Here is a 14863-nt window from a genome sequence, read left to right as displayed (position 1 = left end):
TTTCATGTTTATTCAGTTTTAAAATATCTTCTGGCTTCATTAAATTAATCTTGGATAGCAGCTTGATCATGGTAAATTTCAAAATATCAAAACAAAATGTTAAGTCACTAGCCAATTTCAAAAAAGTCACAAGACACAACCCAGTATTCTCAAAGGGCCAGCTTCTCATTTACACTTAGGCCTCTTCTTCACCTTCTGGCAGGATAATGGGGCCTTAAAATACATGTAAACTTAGTCCCCTTTGCGCTGCCAGCGCAGTGTAAAGGAGCCTTAGCATAAATAAGAATCAAGCTCAAAAACTGCCAGGCTTTTGATTAAACAAATCTCTCTATATACTGCTCATTCACTGCAGTTAGCAATATACTATGAAGCACTCCCTTTCCAGATTAAAATATCCTGCTTTAGAAGAAAGTTTTTTTTAAAGTAAAACTTTAATGTACAAAGTTCTGTACCTAGAATTGTGGTACCTCCAGCTAAATACTATCAAAAGCAGCTATATATTTGAGTATGCATAGATAATACAGTAAATATGAATGTAAATATGCATAATTTGCCTGACTCAGTGTTCATTCAGGATTACTCTGGTTGCAGTCATAGATTTACAAAGCAATGCCTGGTTTTCTCTTGCAGATACCCCTGGCAGTAACTTCCTTAGGAAGTGAGCTCACTCTCCCACATGGAAGCCTTTTACAAAATGGTAGTGATCCCACTAGTGCCAACTACAGAACGCGGGACTAAACTACCTGCTCTCTTTATTTATTTATTTTATTTTCCCGTAACCATCTGTCAGCTAATGAGTCCTTTTTAAACTTGGTTCCTAAATGTACACAGTATTGTTTTACTAACAGCCTCCAATTAATGGACACAGATATAAACAGCAGGAATGTAAAATCATTAAAGAGTGGCTTTTGGCTTCTTTCATTCAGGCTCAAATGGTTGGTGCTGCTGTTACCAGTGATGAAAGACATAAAGCAGACTAAAACCACATATTTTCAGTACAAAATTCTGACATGGTATGTGTATGGCTGCACACTCTTAAAAGAGAATAAGTGCTTGTGCAGGAGTTGTCGAGTTGGAAAAAGCTTCTGCTCACGCAATAGACTGTACAAATCTCCTTGCACCTCAGAAAACCTGTGGAAAGTCATGCCCATAAGCTGAAAACAGGCATGGCCTAATTACTAGGAATGTGTAAAGACCAGAATAAATAGCTCCAGGCTCACAGATAGTTTGGCTGTATCAGAATCTTAGGAACCATAAGGAAAGAGATAAGACAACATTATAATGCCACTATATAAATTCATGGTACACCTATACCTCAAATATTGCATGTCATTCTGGTCACTTTAACTCAAAAGGATATTTTACCTCTTTTTGGCACTAGTGCAACGGCTACTAGAATGCTGCGTCCAGTTCTGGTGTCCACAGTTCAAGAAGGATGTTGATAACTTGAAGAGGGTCCAGAGAAGTCACAAGGATTAAAGGATTAGAAAACATACTTTGTTTAAATAGATTGAGTTCTTTGAATCTATCACTATAAAGAGAAAGTTAAGGGATGACTGGATTAGTCTCTAAATACCTACATGAGGAACAAATTTGATAATGGACTCTTCAATCTAGCCCAGAAAGCTATAACATGATCCAATGGCTGGAAATTGAAACTAGACAAATTCAGGTGGGAAATAAGGCATACATTTTTAGGAGTGAGTGTAATTAACCAATGGAACAATTTACCAAGGGTCATGGTGGATTCTCCATCACTGACAAATTTTTAAATCAAGTTTGGAGGTTTTCCTGAAAGATATGCTCTAGGAATTATTCTGGGGAAGTTCTATCTACTACGTTATACAGGAGGTCAGACTAGATGATCACAATGGTTCCTTCTGACCTTGGAATCTCAGAGCTAGGAGACAGGGACCAACATAACGGCTGCATTCTGTCTTTTAGCAGAGCAGACACCAAGAAATGCCAGCTGGGAAATGCTGGCCTGCTGAGAAGCCTGAAGTCTAAGGATAAGAGGCCGGTTTGGAGAGAAGCTGGTAAAGGCCCCACAGCTCGATAATCCACAACTTGTCTCTGACGTTTTAGCAATCATGCAGATGAGTAAAGGGTTTTGTCACCTCCTGCCCTGTAACCTTGGGTGCCTTTATGCTGTGCAACATTGGTTCAGAGTCCTGACACCAGTAACCTGCCCACAAGCACAAGGTCTCACTCTGTCTTCCACTAGAATAATTACAACTTGTTGGGTGATATGAAGAGTCCTTCCAGTCCTAAGTCTTCCCAAATCTGCCCTCCCCAAGTTCTTAACTACCAGACACTTGGACTTTTCCCCTCTGTTTCATCACACCCAAAGTCATGGAACCAGCCCCGGGCACCAGCTTACTCCACAGAGACCTGCTTGGGGTAAAAATAAAGTTTGTTGAATAGGAAAATCATAGTTTCAAAGATGAAATAGTCAGGGAAAGCAAACATATACAAGTAACACAGAAAATAAAAACAAAGTGCAGCTTCAGGCTTCACAGTTTCAAGTTAGATGAAATCCCCTTTCTAATACAAGTTACCTATTGCCTCTGAACAGTTTCCCTAGCTTAGGGGGGAATCCAACATTTCACAGACAGCACCTGCCAAGTGACTGTCCCTCGTTTCTGGATGAAGACATCCATTTCAAGCTTCATTCTTAAAGGAGCTTTTTTTCTCCCCTTCCACCAAACATGGTGACTCACGGTTATTCAGAGTAGGGAAGTTCTAATCAGCATGTTTCAAAGTTGTCTTATCTCTAATGGCCCAGCATTTGTCTCTTCCTGGGTAGTATGCTGCTAGGTGCTTGGAACAAGTTTTATCTGGTTGCCTCCCTGCCTGAATGCACCACAAATTATGAGCACAATTTTCTGTATACATAAATTCACAACCACTGTCTGTATACATAGCTCATAATCATTAAGGTTAGAACATTACAAGATTTCATAAGACTAACAACTTATAGCACAACGTATAAATCAGTTGATTCAGCTGCTTATTCTTTGGGGTTCAGACCCCCTATTCTCCTTTGGGGAGTTTGGACCCTGATTGTCTCTGGAGACTGAGGAGAACTGAGAACTCCAGCTTAGGAAGGACTAGAAAATCTGACTAACAAAACCCAGTTCCAAGGAGCAGAGCTGGGGAGACCCTTAGGTAAGGAGAAAGTGTGGAACTGACTAATACAGCCTTATTCCAAAGAGAAGAGCCTGGGATTCCTGCTTAAGGAAGGACTAAAAAGTGGTTCCCTGGTCAAAGACTGTTTTCAGGAGCAGGAAAGAAAAGTCATCTGAAGGAAGAAGCCAGAGGCAGCTAGTTGGACTAAGCAAGCCCAAGGTGACAAATGTCCGCTGTAGAGTGAGCATCTACTTGTGCTTATGGCTGTCATTAATAAATGAGACTGTAAACAAAAAACTGCTAATACACCACGCAGTTACTCACTAACCACTTAAATTTATAACATGAACCTTTCCCCAACACTAAGCTGAGATTAAGAAATGTAAGTCTTGTGAAGGTCTTGTGCTGTAATTGTTTCATTTTTTCAAGCTTCTGATATAAAGAAGAAACTTCTTTTGTGAGCCTCTATAAAACCTTAACAGACAGAACTTTAAAAAAGTCTAATATTTTAAAAATACACTACAATGAGGAACTCACTGGTAGAACAACAGCATTTCAGTTTGAAACTGCCATTTAGTGCCTAGCGCCTATATTTAATTAAACTAGGCAGTGAGCACAACAGAAAATGCAATTTCTGTTTTTTGAAGATGGTCCAGTGTGCATTCCACATGGGACCATGTGTGTGGTCTTTTCATGGTCAGACAACAATGTTCTTCTCATGTCCTATGTTTTTCTATAATAATCTGAAAGCTGGCTGTGTACCCATCCAAATGCAGAACACAAGTCATTTGTTTGATGGACACTGAGTTTCACTGTAATTAGCATTGTATATTATATATGCTATACTCTTAAGATAGTAATATACTGTAACAGAAGAATTGCAAATGCTCTGCAAGTTTGCTTCTCATGTGCACCTGTCAACATCAATAGATAACACTGCCCCGTGGTTTTATTCTGATTTAGAGAAAATGTAGCATTTGTAATGCTTTCCAGTTTTAATATTTATGATATGATTATGGTTTTGATAAATCAAAACCGAGTATTAACTCTTTTTGTTTTAAATTGTGCATAAAATAAGCATAGAAAAACTAAGAAGGATTTTCTGTGCTACTGAAGTGGAAGGAAACACAGCATAAATGGAAAAGAAGAATTTAAAGAGAACTGTTCATCAGCCAGTCAGTCACCAGCAGAATATTCCTTCATTTGAATCCAGATGTCATAAGTCTTCCAGAATTTTCAAATGAGCAGAACTGGAGGATTCAGGAACTGGAATATTCAAGACACAGACTGAGACTGTAACAGAAACTGAGGAAGCTCTCATGAAGCAGGGAACTGGAAGAATATTAAATGATTTGGCTTCAAGGAAGTAGACTACTTTTTTTGTTGAAACCCGAAGACTAGAGCCATTGGAACTCTGTTTTTCAGTCATGAGAATTTATGGTGTTCTCAAAAGAGCTGACTTATTTTAAGGTAAAATATCTTGATCTGAAACTCTGACTTTAACTGGATATTTTAAAATTATTTCCCCCAGTTATTTCTTGTAAAAATTTGATTTTATTCAGAAAGGGTACATGTGAATTACCACAATCTTAAACCCACAGACTGACAACAGTGGGTCACTTAACAATCCTACTAGGAGGAATCATGCTCTTGTGCTCAGACCACACACTGTTAGTACAGCTGGACTTGAGTTTTTCCCCATCCAAGCATCCCAAAGGGTGAGGATCCCTCAGTACCTAGGTCAAGATGACTAGGACTTCAGCACCCTTGCATCATATTTTTGATAAGCTGGGTAAGACTATGTCAGACACCTCTTACTTCACTTTTGCCCCAGATTGTATAGAAAAAATACATCTTATCTGTGGATGTTACCATCTATATCTCCCACTCCCCTACATGCAAGGTGGGTGGTAGATCCAGGTCTGACCAATGGAAAGACCTGTCAAACTCCAGATAGAGCAGTGCTCTTGAGAGCTCTGCATTGCCAGGCTTACTTTCTGTACAAAGTGATGTCTTAGTATCCCTAACTCATCAGGGAAAACTGGTCCTTCTCATTAGAGAGGAGATTTTTTCAAGTACCTAGATCCATGCTAGGAACAGAATAACACAAGACCACAATTCATGAAACAAAGGACCATAATCCATTCAAATTCAGTGTAACATTTTTTGTCTGTGAATAAAAGTGAGAGAGTTTAGATAATATATAAATAAGGGGGCAGATCCTCAGACTTCAGTGAAGTTATGCTGATTTACACCCTCTGAGGATCTGGTTCAATATTCTTTTAAAAGTTTAAAGTTCACATGAGGCATTACTTAGAGTATGTCTTCACTGAGTTGGAGGTGTAATTTCTAGGTAGATGTGTGCTCAGTAGCTTTGATTGTGCTAGCAGGCTAAAGCACAGCAGTGTAGCTGCCATAATAGGGGCAGTGGGATCAGCTTGGCACCGCAAGTACAGTCCCAACCAGGGCCTACGTACTTACTCAGATGGCTAGCCCCTCCTGCTGCCATCACTATACTTCTATTTTTAGTGCATTACCTTGATCAAAGCTTGCAAGCATGTCTTTCTAGAACCAGCTCAAATGTAGACATGTATTTATCAGTGTTCGTACAATTCCCAGCACAACGGGGACCCAATCCTCTTTTGGGACTATAGTGTGCTACCCAAATACAATAATGGACATGAAAGGGGTGCATGACAAATCAATAAAAGGTAGGGTCAGGGAATGTAACTGTTTAGAATAGGATTTTCCAAAGAGCTCAAGTAGCGGCCTAACTCTGGTCATTGGAACCACTGAGCTCAATGAGAGCAGAGTCAAGCCAACACTGTGCTTTTGAAAATACCACCCTCCCAGTAAACAGCATTGTCTAAACGCAAAGTTGTACTGGTCTAACTAAATCAGTTTTTAAACTGATTTAGGTCAAACTGGTGCCAAACCCCAGATGTGGGCATTTGTCCTCCACTGATGACTGTTCCTGAGCATTAGAACCTTTATTTTAAAAAGTTGTCGGAGTTACCTGAATGAACCAAAAAAAAAAAAAATTCATATCTGGGGAACAACTCTAGTTTTTCTTTTTTCACTAGCCAAGAATTCAGGAAGCCAACATTTATTATTTTAATCAATTTTTTAAAAGTCACGTAGCTGATAAGACAAAGAAAATCTAACCCAAAGGGTAATTAGTAAATGAGAATAAATTTTAAAAAATCCCAATTCCTGAAAAACAAGATTTGTCTGAAATTGCATACTCATTTATAATCCATATGCTGACATAGGGCCAGTTCACAGCTCTAAGATCTGCAGCTCTGTCCTCCCTCCCTCCCTAAGCCCCACAGGAACAGGATCTGTGTGGTAGATGGGAGCTAAAGGTAGGTTTGTAAGATGGCCTATAGAGGTTCTCAGACTGAATCTGTATTCTTTGTTTATGGGCTCTTTAAGTGAAGTCCTGGAGGCATGTCTAGCATGGGGAGACCTTGATAGCACAGCTCCATTTAAGTCCTGTTGCAGGGGAGGATAGGGAGGCACTAGTGGGTCAGAACCCTCATGGAAGCACAGAGCCTTTGTATGAATATCTCTGGATGCCTGTGGATCCAGGGGGTTTGAGGGCTGGATCCATGAAGTATTCCATTAAGGAGGTGGGGGAAACTCCACAAGGGTATTTTCCTAAAAGGGTGGGTTTTACAACAGAAGGGGTAATTCCTCAACAGTCTAAAGGTCAATATATAACAAAAGTCTCTTATCTGTACAAAGTCTTGAGAAAGAAAACAGGAAATCATGGAAACGTTTTTCTTGTCTCAATCCTAGTCAGAAGTTTAAAATGTCTAGGATAACATTGTTAGCCATTACAAAGTGTGAATTTTGTATTATATTAGAGATAGCAAGTTCCCATAGTGCCATGGTTTCAAGAGAACAGACCATAGCAAGGGCACTTTAGTTTACTCCAGGGACATGAATTCCATGTGTTTGCTTTTTAAAAAGAAAACTTGAATCAAAATAAATTAAGAACTATAAATGAAAATAAAATTGTATTGAGTTAAAATACTATTAACTCTCCTACATCCTACGGGCCAGATCTGCCCATAGAATGTAGAAGTCTTGTAGCCAATGTAGTTATACACATTTATACTGGCTGAGGATCCGGTGTAGTATTTTCCCCTACCTCCCAATATGTAGGTGCACACATACACATTTTTCTCCTCTTGCCAAGTATAACTTTGTATTAAGATCTTCTTCCTACCTATGCTCATAAGAAAGCATTATTAAACGTTTTATATATTAACATTTAAACACCTAAAAGTGTTCCTTGAACAGTTTTCTTCTCTGAATCCCTTTCCTAACCCCTCTACTGCAGTCTAACTAAAGAAATCTAAGATGGACATCAGGATAATAGATAGTAAACAAGGATAGTCCTAGCCAGCCACTTCCCACTCTACTAAAATGGAAAGCTTTATGTCTGGGGCCACCCTGATTTTATTGACCTTGTAACCACTATGGGACAGAAAGTGACTCTGAAGATCTGAGCATATATCTTCTTTGGTGTGTGCATGTGTGTTAAAATGTCATCTTTTGGGATAATCATCCAAATGTGGTGCCTATGGAGATGTGGCTGATTCAATCTTTGTGCTCTGGGGTGGTCAGCCTGCAATTTAAAGATAGCCACAAATTGAACAGCAACCATAATTACAAGAGGCTGTTCCACTAATCCATGGTTAACAAATGTTAGTTAAAAGATAAATAAGCCTTATGCAAGCACTTCCTGGAGCTATACAAGTCTTGTGGTTTCATTTGCTCTGACTTCACTCTTCTTTAGAGGGGAGCAAAAAAAAAAGCCAAAGTTTTTGTAACCTCATTTCATTACAATTAGAAATCACAGGAAAAAACTTACAAAACTAATTATTTTTATTTGTAATGGAAAAATAAACTAGTTCATGTCCAGGCTGAGCTTCAGCTAAAAGCTGCATTATTGGCTTTGTCTGTCTATTTTGTTTCTAATCTCCAGTTGTTTATAATGGGCAACAGGATGATCTTGGGACTTCTTAACAGCAAGCATACAAACCAAACCTCAAAGGACTGGTTTGCCTTTGTAGACAACAAATAGAAACACACCGTAAATAGGGTGGCGTTTTTTTGCTTTCATCACATTTATTTTCAAGCTTTTTCTCTTCACAAGGACTTTGTCTTAATTGACCTACATTAAGAGTTTTCCAAGTTACAGTTTGCTCCCTTCTGCTGAAAGTGACAAACTGCCTCAAACTTCAGTGCAGAGATGCTTTATAGAGCTTGAGGTTAAACTTAATACAGAAAGACACACATTGCCATGCTGCATCAGACTAGCAGCCCATTGAATACTGTATTTTGTCTCTGATATTAGCTACTACCAGATGCTTCAGAGGAAGGTGTAAGAAAACTCCTAATGTAACCTCCTTACAAGGGAAGTTTCTTCCTAACCTCCATTCAACTAGGGATTGGTTGTCTTCCGTTCTGAAGAATCAGGCTTTATCCATTTAATTTTTTATCCTATCTAATGTAACAGTGGATGTTCTTTCTTTCTTGAATCCTACTAAGCTCTTGGCCTCACACACAATTGGGATTCTGCCATATCAAAACATTGCTCACATCACCAGGGAGCTTTGCAGTTATGCAGGAGGGATGGGGAAGCAGGCAGCTGTGCCCCCTAAAAAGAATCTGAACACAAAGAGATGCAATTGATTGAAACTAGTCACTATGATTCTCCTTGCTTAAACTTATGATTTACATAGAATCTATGATTCTATGATTATGAACATTTTAAAATGTTGGGGTAAACAGCATATGATACAGCTAACTGTACTCAGTCTGTTCTATGTTATTCCTTATCCCTAACCCTGAGAAGTCCTTCATTTTATATAAGACTAGCACCAACATATACACTACGCTAACATCCAATCACTACACACGATTTCTAGAAATGGATGAACTTCAAAAGGTTTGATTTAGATAAACCCAAAAAAGTTTGAATACTAATGCTTCTTTCCTTCTCTTCTTAACCCATTCACTTATTTCTTCACTTCCTTTGACATCAAATTCCTTACACAAGCCACTCATCCTTACTATCCAGTCCTGCACTTTCTCTCTCTCTCTCTCTGTTTCCCTTGCCCTGATACCTTTACTTGTATCATTCCCATTACAGCAGCTCAGGCTTTGTGCAAGTACTGTGCACTGTGGAGACTTTCTTGGTCAGTGGAATGACATGAATTCTGAGGCACCTCTCATTGCTGAAACCACAGAATGTGCTAGAATATGAATGCAGATGCTGACTCTAAGCTCAACAGCTGTGCTATCCATTATATCATAACAAGTAAATGGAAGGGCAGCCTGATGGCGGAAGAGGATGACCTGGAGTGTTTGTAAAAGAAGAGAGCTATAGGGCCCTGCTGGGAAGAGGAAGATCCTCACCGGGGATGGAGAAAGGCAGTTGGGGGGAAAAAGATACATTATGGGGCTTATGGGGGAACAGGATTTGAGGAAACCTTAAAAGGTTCTTAAATGGGGCTCGATAAACAGTAGTATTATTTTACAGTTATATAGTGCATTCCATCTGAGGCTCTTAAAATGCTTTACAGCCAGTAAGTATCATAATTCCCCAGTGAGGAAGTAGAATATTGCTATTCCCAATTAATGATGAAGAAAGTAAGGCACAGAGATGGTAAGGAATTGATTTCAGAAGTGCTGAACACCACAGCTGCCTTATTCCCTAATGCTCAAGTGCTGGTCTATTTGCTGTACAGTAGTACTCACGTTAATAGCAGAGCACATGCCAGGGCATCTCAATGGAGCAAAAAGTCCATCCTTCAGGGTGACTATATCCCCTAAACTATAAAAATGGGTAAGCGGGAGAGAAGATACAAGTTAAAAACACAAACATTGCTGAAGTTCCCTCCAATCACATTTAGGCTTAATCCACTTTTCAGTGAAGACAATGGGGCTCTTGCCAGTGACTTCAGTTGAAGTAGAGTGTCCCAGGTTGAGACATTAAAGGTATGATGGGAATCTTTTCTCTGGATCAATCCCTAAACATCTAAGTCTGAAATTGGTCCATCTTATGTTGCAACTTTAAAAAAAAAAAAATCTCTGCCAATAACCTTTGCAAGACTACTGCCTACATGGTATTACAAACTCATATCAAACTACCAGAACTCCACACACAGTTATACATTCACCAAATATAATACGATGTTTAAAAGATAATATGGACACTTGAGGGACCTTCCCATTCAAGTGTAGACCATTTATTTACTTTCAGAAAGCAGAATAAAAAAGTTTTGAAAAACTGACTGAGACATCCGGTTACAGTTTCATGCAGCTGTACAGTTCAAGCTCAAAATGTATACCAAAACACACACTGATCAAATCCAAACAATGAACCATGGCAGCTGTTGATAAAAAGGACTGCAGGACTAAAACACTGTTATGAACAGCTGATCATCAGCAACTTTTCTCTCTAACTTTCTCAAGTTATCTGCCTGGCTGCTACTGAATGTACCAGGTATAACACACCTGCTGGGCTACTGAAAGTACCAAGTACCTTCTTCCATTCCCTTGATTTCAATGGTTGAGGGCCCACACAGCTGGTGTGGTATAGAATCAGCAATTGCGCTGTCGTCTTTTAGTTTTCTATTTTAAATTGGCCTTAAAATAAAGTGAAACTATTCTGAGTAAAAAGAAAAAAATCTGGAAGAACAAGATGAGAACTTTGACCATGGATAAACGATGACATACTGAGTATGGATTTTAAATTACACTGTCACTAGAACATGTTTCTGCTGTTGATGGCTATTATGTTAATCTAAGACATCCTATGTACAGTAAGAAGCTGTGACTCAGCTCCAATACAATTGCATTTCTGACTTAACCCTCACAAGAAGAATGTAATATGTAAGCATTCACACTGTATAAGTATTAAGGGCTAGATTTAAAAAAAAAAAAAAACACCTGCACCCAAGTCTCTCATTTCATACCTACAATTGACTGCAGACACAGATGATGGCATCTGAGTCTCCAACTGCTTGCACTTGCTAATCAAGTTGTAAGACCTCTAACTGACATTATTTACATCTACAATTAATTGTGCCTACAATTAATTCCAGGTGTAAAACTGAGGGCACTAAAAGGGTAAGGCACTTCAAAACAAGCCCTAGAAGTTCTCATCGTTAAACCAATATTATAGCAAGACAGGAGCTGGATAATCTTTTGCATTTATGCTGTAGTTCTAAAAAACTTGTTTAGGTTCAAGAGGTACATATTGGGTCATTATGTAGAATTAATTACCCCAAGACCCTTGAACATTTTCAGGATTGACTGTTCCCAGAGGGAGAATCAGGGCCTGGCTGCTTATTTAGGCTTTCTCAAGGTATTTAGAGGCACAGCTAGGTTTAGTGCGTCAGGGGCATGACTAAACCAGCAGGGACAGATTAAACCACTCAGGCATCACCTTTTGATTGCTGTGTACACAGACACCTGAGAATCCCATTCCTCCCTGATTAAAAAAAATCTAAACACTGTGTGGTAAACAGAGCTAGAGTGACTCTGCTGTTCAGAGTGAAATAGGGAGAGCAAGACATTTTTCAAGAGAGTTTGAACTAGTGTTAGACTGGAATGGGAGCATCAAAAGAACTGAACACCCCAACTCTAGGTGAAGTCAATGCCAGAGTGAAAGTAAAATTGATCTTTTACTGGTACAGAGGCCGGCTTCGGCCCCCCCCAAGAAGGGGTGAGGCCTTGGGCAGAAGGGGCAGGGCTGGGGGGGAGGGTCAGTGTCCCCCAGCCAACCCATCTGCGCTGCCTGGCCCCCACCGCCAGGGCTCCAGCAGCGATTTAAAGGGTGGCCAGAGTCCCGGCCCCTTTTAAATCACTGGCCCTGGGGCAGCTGTTCCTTTTGCCCAACCCCCCATCAGCAGCTGGGGGGGCGCAAAAGGGGCAACAACGTTTAAACAGGTTGCTTTTCCATGGCAGAGCTTTAACGTTACTGTCCCTTTTGTGTCCCCACGCAGGTGGACCTGAACTGGCCTGTACTGGCTTACTTTCACCCCTGAGTCAATGGGACTTCTGAGTGCTCAGCATCTCTGAAAATTAGGTATTTCAACTTCTGCTCCCAAAATTTATGGCACACAAAATATGTAGCCATTTGCTAATTTGACTGCAAATCTGTATTAAACATAAGCGTTTCCTCATTATTGCAACATTGCTATTGGGTGCTATTCTGCCAACATCTTGGGACTGTGGAGAAGGGTGTGTGCGTATATACATAGATAATATAAAATAGAGAGAAAGAGCGAAAGAACATGAGAAGCAGCTTATTGAGCCCAAATCATAGTGCAACTTCCAGGACTCATCTAGAGCCCAAACCCACTCATAAAAGACAATAACGAAGAAGGGGTGGACCGTGTATCAGAACTGGAGAGAAGACCTCAGGCCCCCCCTGATGAATTTCCATAACAGCATTACAGATTTATAATTTCTAAGTGATCTTCCTATGGTGGCTTTTTGGTTGGGTACTTTAGAAGTCTCACCTTCCTACTGAAAAAAGAAAAGGAGTCCTTGTGGCACCTTAGAGACTAACCAATTTATTTGAGCATGAGCTTTCGTGAGCTACAGCTCACTTCATCAGATGTAGCTCACGAAAGCTCATGCTCAAATAAATTGGTTAGTCTCTAAGGTGCCACAAGGATTCCTTTTCTTTTTGCGAATACAGACTAACACGGCTGTTACTCTGAAACCTTCCTACTGAAAAGACTGCAAAAGCATGCCAAAGACTTCAGGGAGATGTTACTTCCTGTTTTCTATTTCCCTAAAGAAACTGAAGAGAGGATGAGATGAAGGGGACCCACTTACAGTATCCCCATTCCATCATTAAGACTATGTAGGATATGTAGGCCAAAAGGCTCCAGGCAACCATTTTGTATCATCTGGGTTACCTGTAGTCTCTTAATCCCACAGAACAGACTGTGTCAGGCAGGTGATAAGGGTAAAATGTACTGTAACCTCACCCTCCTGCCCTGACAGACACTTTCAAAGTGTCTTGAGTTTGGTGGCTTAATAACATTACTATAGATCATTTTTCCGTAAGGGACCATTGTGATCATGTAGTCTGACCTCCTGAATTACATAGCTTGAAGAGTCTTGCCCAGTAATTTCTTAAGTATTTTACCTGATTTTTATTCAGGTTATATTTGCTGTATATAGCTGGGGTTTTAAAACTGATTATCCTTCTATTTTCGTTTTGGAAGGGTGTCTGGTTAAGCACTCCAGGTACTGAGAATTTGAGTGGATTCATGGGCAAACCAGTTTCAAATGGGGAAACAGTCATCTTGCACATCTGTGTTTTTTTGTTTGGTTGGTTTTTTGCTCCAGTCTTTACTGAAAACAAGGTGATACCATCTGTAGTCACTCTATCAAGTATGGCTACCTTGGAAATTAAAGAGCAATTTGCAAAACAAATACCTCCATTTGCTTCTGTACAGAAAATTTGAACCTAAATGAATGGGACATTGTGCCCTGCAGCTGGTTCCTCAAGTGCTATTAGGAAAGTTCCATGAGCGAGAGGCTTAGCTTGCTTTGTGCATGCATTTCCTAGATGCAAACAAGGCTAGAAAAAGATACTCTTCGTATGTAAGATGAGTAATTGAAAGGAAACTAGCTTCTCAATAGGTATGTATTGAGTTAGGCAAACTATTTGCCATTAATATTCATTGCTCTGCAATTTCTTGTAGTAGGTCCATGTGACTTTGCACTATTAAATATTTGTCAGCAAATGTCATGCACAGCAATGGTACCACAAATAGTAATTTCTGAGGTTCTAGCTGCCACTTTTCTTTTTCTATTTTCCATATAGCAATAATTAAAAATGGAAATGGTTAAATGACATTCTTGGGATTGCTCACAATAGTACATTTTAAGGTCATTCCTTTCAAAGAGCAGGCCAAGAATTCAGAATACCCTTGAATGGAATGTTAATAACAATGAAGAGGTTACTACATATACATGACCTGCCAAATTAATGAATAGTGGTGGTTGAACTTAAATTTTGAAGAGTTTCGGCTCATAAGGAAAATATTGACTGAAGAACTCAAACTCATAATTTTGAGACCATGGGTTATTAATGTACAGTTTTCTGGACCTCTCAGGATCTTACATTGACCTCTTGTCACAGGTGCCAACTTTCCGATGTGCTGGGGGGTGCTCAACCCCGGGCTCTGCCCCAGGCCCCACCCCCCACTCCACCCCTTCCCCAAGTCCCCACACCCATACCGCCTCTTCCTGCCCCATCCCTGTCCCACATCTTCCAGCCTCTTTCTTCCCCCTCTCCCAAGTGCACCGCATCCTCGCTCCTCCCCCCTCCCCCAAGCCTCCTTCACGCAGAGAAACAGGTGATCATGGTGGATGGGAGGGAGGGGGAGGCGCTGTTCGGCAGGTCCCAGCGGTGGGCAGGAGGTGCTGGGGGGTGAGGGAGCTAATATGGGGACTGCTGGTGGGTGCTCAGCACCCACTATTTTTCCCCATGGGTGCTCCAGCCCCAGAGCACCCATGGAGTCAGCGCCAAGGCCACTTGTCAGAAACCAGTCAGATCAGAAATACCCGGTATCTGTCATATTTATGACGTATGTGATGAATCTGAGTTTCCTTGCATTGATGTCTTGCCTTTCAAGCCCCTCTATCTTTTGATGAACACGCTTCAACTATTTTCCATTCTTTTGAACAA

Source organism: Eretmochelys imbricata, chromosome 5, assembly GCF_965152235.1.
Source record: "Eretmochelys imbricata isolate rEreImb1 chromosome 5, rEreImb1.hap1, whole genome shotgun sequence".
Taxonomy (NCBI): Eukaryota; Metazoa; Chordata; order Testudines; family Cheloniidae; genus Eretmochelys; species Eretmochelys imbricata.
The sequence above is the reverse complement of the archived record's forward strand: the minus strand, read 5'-3'. Positions refer to the sequence as shown.